Genomic DNA, 7,289 nt, shown 5'->3' on the forward strand with positions numbered 1-7,289 from the left:
TGTTTCTGCCTATACTCATAAGGATTCGTGGGAAGTCATCAGGCCGGCTTCATGGAGGGACGGTCTACGACGGACCAGATATTCACATTGCGGCAAATCCTCCTAAAATGCCGTGAACACCAAGTCCCTACGCATCATCTATTCATCGACTTCAAAGCCGCATACGACACGATCGACCGTAACGAGCTATGGAAAATCATGGACGAGAACGGCTTTTCCGGGAAGCTGATCAGACTGATCAAGGCGACGATGGATGGAACGCAGTGCTGTGTGCGGATTTCGGGTGAATTGTCGAGATCATTCGAATCGCGCAGGGGGCTTCGACAAGGTGATGGTCTATCCTGCATGATGTTCAACGTGGCGCTAGAAGGTGTTATTCGACGAGCGGTGGGCGAAATGCGGGGCACGATTTTCAACAGATCCAGTCAACTTATCTGCTTTGCCGATGACATTGATATAGTCGGCAGATCATCTGCGGCGGTGGAGGAGATCTACCGCAAACTGAAACGCGAAGCAGGAAGGATTGGGTTGATGATTAATACGTCCAAGACGAAGTACATGCTGGCCTGCGGATCCGAGACCGACCGAACCCGCTTGTCCAGTAATAACAAGGTCACGATCGACGGCGACGAGCTGGAGATAGTCGAAGACTTTGTCTATCTCGGCTCACTGGTGAACTGGTGACCGCAAACAATGACACCAGCCGCAGCCGTGAGATCCGGAGGCGAATTATCAGCGGAAGTCGTGCCTACTATGGACTCCACAAGCAACTGCGGTCGAGAAGACTTAGCCCTCGCACGAAGTGTAACCTGTATATGACGCTCATTAGACCGGTTGTTCTCTACGGGCACGAGACATGGATATTGCTCGAGGAGGACCTGCGTACAATCGGAGTATTCGAGCGACGAGTGTTAAGAACCATCTTTGGCGGCGTACAGGAGAACGGAGTGTGGAGGCGAAGGATGAACCACGAGCTCGCGCGCCTCTACGGCGAACCCAGTATCCAGAAGGTGGTGAAGGCTGGCCGGATACGCTGGGCGGGACATGTTGCGAGAATGCCGGACGACTGTCCTGCAAAACAGGTGTTCGCTACGAATCCGGTAGGAACAAGACGAGCGGAGGCGCAACGAGCGAGGTGGTTAGACCAAGTGGAGCGTGATCTGGCGAACGTGGGGTGCCCGAGAAATTGGAGAACGGTTGCTATGAACCGAGTGAATTTTAGGAATTATGTTCGTCAAGTTATGTCGTAAGACGGAATACTATGTAAATAAGGATTTTTTTGAAGCCTGATGACAAATTAGCCAAGCTCTTTGAATCTTTTCATAATAACTACATAGGACAATGTCACTTATTGATACATCGAAGCAATCACGAAAAACCTCAAATGTATCGAGGCAATCCATGATTTGAACTTCAAGCACATGGAGTGATAATTTATTCAGTTTAATGTTAGTCTTTAAACAAATCAGATCAATAAAAGTATTCTCTAAGACGTAACACTTATCCATCACTTGCACTCAAGGCTGGTAATTTCCAGTCAATTTCGTTTGACCTGACCAACGCGCAACGTCTAGTAGTCAATGTCAACGAAAGAATATCAAAGTCGTCTACGAAATTAATGACCAAGCTAGAATGTCAGTCAGGCTGGAATATCAATTTTTCATGACATTGTTATTTTCCACTCGTATCACACGGTCATCTTTCAATTTCATTTTCAAGTTTTGTTAGGTGAGGTTTAATGTTATTTGTTGAGCAACAGTTGAAAAACTGTAATCCGTGACCGTAAGGAGAAAAATTCGCGGTAAGCAAAATGTCGTTCATTTAACTTGGTCATGACATTGTATGTTTATGTCGCTGACAAAAATTAGTATTGTATGACATAGACACGCAAAGCACTATCTAAGTCGACTGATATGAGCTGTCTGACAATGACCATTTGCAGCTCTGCTTGCACTAGAATAACATAAGCTTTCAATCCCAAATTATGTGTTAACAGTTTATCACCGCTGGTTTATGATTTTAATTTAATGATTAATGGCATTTCGGTGAATTATACATTCTAATAGGAAGAATTTCAAATGAAAGTAATGAAAATTATAGACGGATAGATTAGATTAGGAAGCATGAAAGGTGTTGAAAATGAGCCAAGAGCGTGATTTGAGAAAACTTCTTGCCGCACAAGACCATTTGTCCCACATCGTATTATTGTCTAGAAGAAGCAAAGTCGATAGGCTGACTTTGCATTGATCTATACAATGATACATGGATGGATCGAAGCACGTGTTTTTCGTCCGATCGGGGAAACAAAGAAGATATTGCTTGTTAAATGTGATGAACATTGGGTGGTTGGCAGCATGATTTTTTTGCTTCAAAATTACTTTTCTTGCAAGCTTTTTTTGAATTTATTTACTATTGAAAGTTCAAAAGTAATGACACAATCGAAAGGTTGAAAACTCAAGGCATATCAAGCATTTTAATACAATTTTTTACAATTAGTTAAACCATTGAAATACATAGGCGAAGTCGAGGTGAATTAAAAAAAAAAAATACTTTCCACTACATTTCGATGTAAGTTTCAAAATTCTTTCATTTTGGAAGCTGAAACTAAACATTTCAAGTAATTCAAAAAGGCCAAATTTGTGAAATTCGAATCAGAGATTGTGTTTCAGTGTTTCGGTCTCCCCAATTTTTTTAATGATCTTTATAAATGAGCCATTACACGTTGGAAACTAGCTGGCGTGTTTTCCTATATGCAGAAGTCTTTTCGTGTCATTATTGGTTGGTTCGATTGTCGTGAGGTTGGTATAATGGTTTTTAGGGCCATGTTCGGCCCTAAAAAAACTGACTCCTCCGGTTTTTGAAAAGTTACAAACTTCTCCCACTTCGGAAAAGGGGGGAGAGGGGGGAGGTCCCATTTAATATCGACGTAAAATTTGACCCAAATAGATAATTTTCCACGTTTATAGGCCAACAAGCTCGAATAGGCCGAAAATTTTTGTTCGTTTCAATGCTACAACGTGCTTAAATTTATATCATAACAGTTTAATATTGATTTTGCAATATCTGTTGGATAAACATAAGGTTTCGTTTTAAGCATGTTAGCATCTCCGGATTTACCGATAACGAGCTGCTTAGGTGTAAGTCATTTTTGGATAAGAATTATCGTTCCCTGTAGATCCTGTTGGAAAAAAGCTGACAAGTATCAAATTATTGACATTATTAACACAGATGAAAACTTCGATTATCGAATATTTTTGCAGATGAAGCAAGCATTCCTGATTGGCACAATTTTGTGGAAATCTTTTCAGGTTTTGACCCGGCTTTCTTCACAGCCCACACAATCGTTCGGAAACCTTTAACGAATGTTTAAATTATTAGTTGCTCATTTCTTTTCAAATTTGCGTAGTCGAATAAATCCTAGAAATGAGAAAAATAGCAATAAAAACAAAAGAATTTTCATTCCCTTTTTGAGTAGGGCAGCATTAGAAATTTTGGAATTTCAAAATGATAGCCCGATAGATCTTGCTATACAGCTGTCTATAAAAAGGAGGCTGCTAATTTATGGTTGCACAAATTTCTCCTTTCGTGATTTATGGCACAAGGAAGGAGTTTGTCCTGCGTCCAGGTCAATGTTTTATTCTTCGGCCACCACACCCGCACATCGTTAAGTCGTTTAAGCTTTATTGGCCACAAAATTGTAGGCAGGTTGAACGAGCCTTTTTTTCGCTCAACCGTCCTCTTCTGGAGCTCCTAGAATTTGCTAAGCGTCGTAGACCGACTCTAGGGAGGACATCGTCGGTGCGGCAAAATGGGAGCTTGCGAAAGTAGAAACTATGCAAATGCGTCAGCAATAAAGTAGAACTTTCCCACATTGATTGGATTTTATGTTAATTGCCACGACCTTATCTCAAACGGTAGCTAATGTTTATTTATAAGAAGAATGCGGCTATCAATTAACCGGGAAAGTCAATGAACCGGAATGTAATGGTAATAAACAAAAGCTTTTTGATATAAATTGGAATTACTTGTCAGATTTCTCGATGCTTAAGGCGAATGATTATGCCGACCAACAACTCTGGGCGACTTATTCAAAATGGTTTCTTGGTGATTCATAGTGGAATTTATCTGAAAAAAAAACCGAAAGAAAATTGCAATCATCTAAAACATCCCAGTTCGAGCTTTCTAAAGTGCTGTTGTAAGCGTATCGTATCGTAAATGTTCACCAAAAGCACCGTTCCCGGTTTAGTATTTTTCCGTTTCACTGGCACACTGTTATGCTTTACATAAAAAGTATCAAGGGGAGTTTCTTCTGAAAGTTTTGCAAAAAAAAAAAAATACCTACAAACATCTCACGGATGCGAAGCCAAGCCATTCAGCCGTCAGCGACATTACAAATTGATGCATCATCAAAGATTGATTGTCGGCTTCGCTTTTTGGATGCTGTATGTACCTACTACTCACTCTTTTCTCGCTTCTTGGTGGCAAAAGAAACACGAGTGGTTTTTCACTTTGATTATTTCCATCACCTCGTGCTTTTTCCTAAATGGAACCGGAAGTGAACAAGGCGCAAAAGTGATGATGTTAATTAGACAACTCGTTTGCGCCCTCTGGAAGTGATCGATTGCTCTCATTTTGATTTTTGTTTGCGCTTTGTGTGGATGTTTTGGCTGGCTATATATGTGCTATACGTTCATGAAGTGACGAAAAATGGAGTGTGGTAATTAGCTTTAACGCCACTTTGTTTGATCAGAATTATTAACCCTAGTACACATTTGACACCATCTTGAGCTTGAGCGAGAAGTGTTGGCAATATCCGTTACCAAAATTCAACAAGACTGTCTCTTGCGTTTCCCGTGGTGGCGAAATGAACTTTCAACTGCAAGTGTGCTCAAACTGCCAGAGGTGTCATTTGTAGTAATCCCAACTTTGACATCAGCACAGTAGGCGGTGTGTTATTAACGTGTACCTACTTCTTCTAGATCTGCCTTCTTCATGGCATTCTGTGATCCTTGAAGTAGAAAACGCTATTCAAACAAATTGGTCGGTGCATTTTGCTGCACTTAAACAACTTTCTTCTCCTTATCGGCTTTCACCATTTTCTTTCATCTTTTCGTTATTGCCTTGTTTCGAGTCATGTTTTGAGCCATGTTTTCGATAGCGAACGCAACGCAACGAAACGCATAACACATCTCACACAGGGCTTCCAGCACATCACAGCCAGCCAGCGCCAGCGGTGTCGGTTAGCAGGCGGAAGTTCTGTAAGAAGTTTTGAACCCAGCAGCACAGCACACTACGATATCGGGCTACTACAGCTCGTTCCCCGTGCATCGTTTCTCTAAAACGAGTAGATGATACTTTTGTCGCTAACAGTAGATCTTCATTGCGTACACGAGCTTTTTTTCCCCCAAAGCTTAGAACCAGATTCTCCGGTATGATTTCCCAACGGTAGACCGCACGCCACGGTACGGCTGACACCGAGAAATGGCGCGCTGGGTAATAGCTCTGTGACGGCCTGGGCTTGGGTGAGCTGAGCGCTGCGGTTGGGGACAGGTTCTAATGAAGATGTTCCAACGATATTTAAACTCTTGATGAAGGACCGCAGAAAACTTGTAACTACCTTGTGTGTTACTGGTGCAAGTTTCTGGTGTCGTAATGGCCAGGAAACAAAGCTTCATGTGCTATCTAAAGAAGCTTAAATTGCTCTTGGTTTTGATTCTTTTTAAAATTCTGACTGAAAAGATTACAAAAAAACTGGATGACAAAATCAAAGAAAATGAAAAATAAAAAAAATGAAATCAATTAAACAAAATAACAAAAATGACAAATCAAAATAAAAAAAAATAACACTAATGACAAAAATGACAAAAATGACAAAAATGACAAAAATGACAAAAATGACAAAAATGACAAAAATGACAAAAATGACAAAAATGACAAAAATGACAAAAATGACAAAAATGACAAAAATGACAAAAATGACAAAAATGACAAAAATGACAAAAATGACAAAAATGACAAAAATGACAAAAATGACAAAAATGACAAAAATGACAAAAATGACAAAAATGACAAAAATGACAAAAATGACAAAAATGACAAAAATGACAAAAATGACAAAAATGACAAAAATGACAAAAATGACAAAAATGACAAAAATGACAAAAATGACAAAAATGACAAAAATGACAAAAATGACAAAAATGACAAAAATGACAAAAATGACAAAAATGACAAAAATGACAAAAAAGACAAAAATGACAAAAATGACAAAAAAGACAAAAATGACAAAAATGACAAAAATGACAAAAATGACAAAAATGACAAAAATGACAAAAATGACAAAAATGACAAAAATGACAAAAATGACAAAAATGACAAAAATGACAAAAATGACAAAAATGACAAAAATGACAAAAATGACAAAAATGACAAAAATGACAAAAATGACAAAAATGACAAAAATGACAAAAATGACAAAAATGACAAAAATGACAAAAATGACAAAAATGACAAAAATGACAAAAATGACAAAAATGACAAAAATGACAAAAATGACAAAAATGACAAAAATGACAAAAATGACAAAAATGACAAAAATGACAAAAATGACAAAAATGACAAAAATGACAAAAATGACAAAAATGACAAAAATGACAAAAATGACAAAAATGACAAAAATGACAAAAATGACAAAAATGACAAAAATGACAAAAATGACAAAAATGACAAAAATGACAAAAATGACAAAAATGACAAAAATGACAAAAATGACAAAAATGACAAAAATGACAAAAATGACAAAAATGACAAAAATGACAAAAATGACAAAAATGACAAAAATGACAAAAATGACAAAAATGACAAAAATGACAAAAATGACAAAAATGACAAAAATGACAAAAATGACAAAAATGACAAAAATGACAAAAATGACAAAAATGACAAAAATGACAAAAATGACAAAAATGACAAAAATGACAAAAATGACAAAAATGACAAAAATGACAAAAATGACAAAAATGACAAAAATGACAAAAATGACAAAAATGACAAAAATGACAAAAATGACAAAAATGACAAAAATGACACAAATGACACAAATGACAAAAATGACAAAAATGACAAAAATGACAAAAATGACAAAAATGACAAAAATGACAAAAATGACAAAAATGACAAAAATGACAAAAATGACAAAAATGACAAAAATGACAAAAATGACAAAAATGACAAAAATGACAAAAATGACAAAAATGACAAAAATGACAAAAATGACAAAAATGACAAAA

The sequence above is a fragment of the Uranotaenia lowii genome, chromosome 2, assembly GCF_029784155.1.
Source record: "Uranotaenia lowii strain MFRU-FL chromosome 2, ASM2978415v1, whole genome shotgun sequence".
NCBI classification, from domain to species: domain Eukaryota; kingdom Metazoa; phylum Arthropoda; class Insecta; order Diptera; family Culicidae; genus Uranotaenia; species Uranotaenia lowii.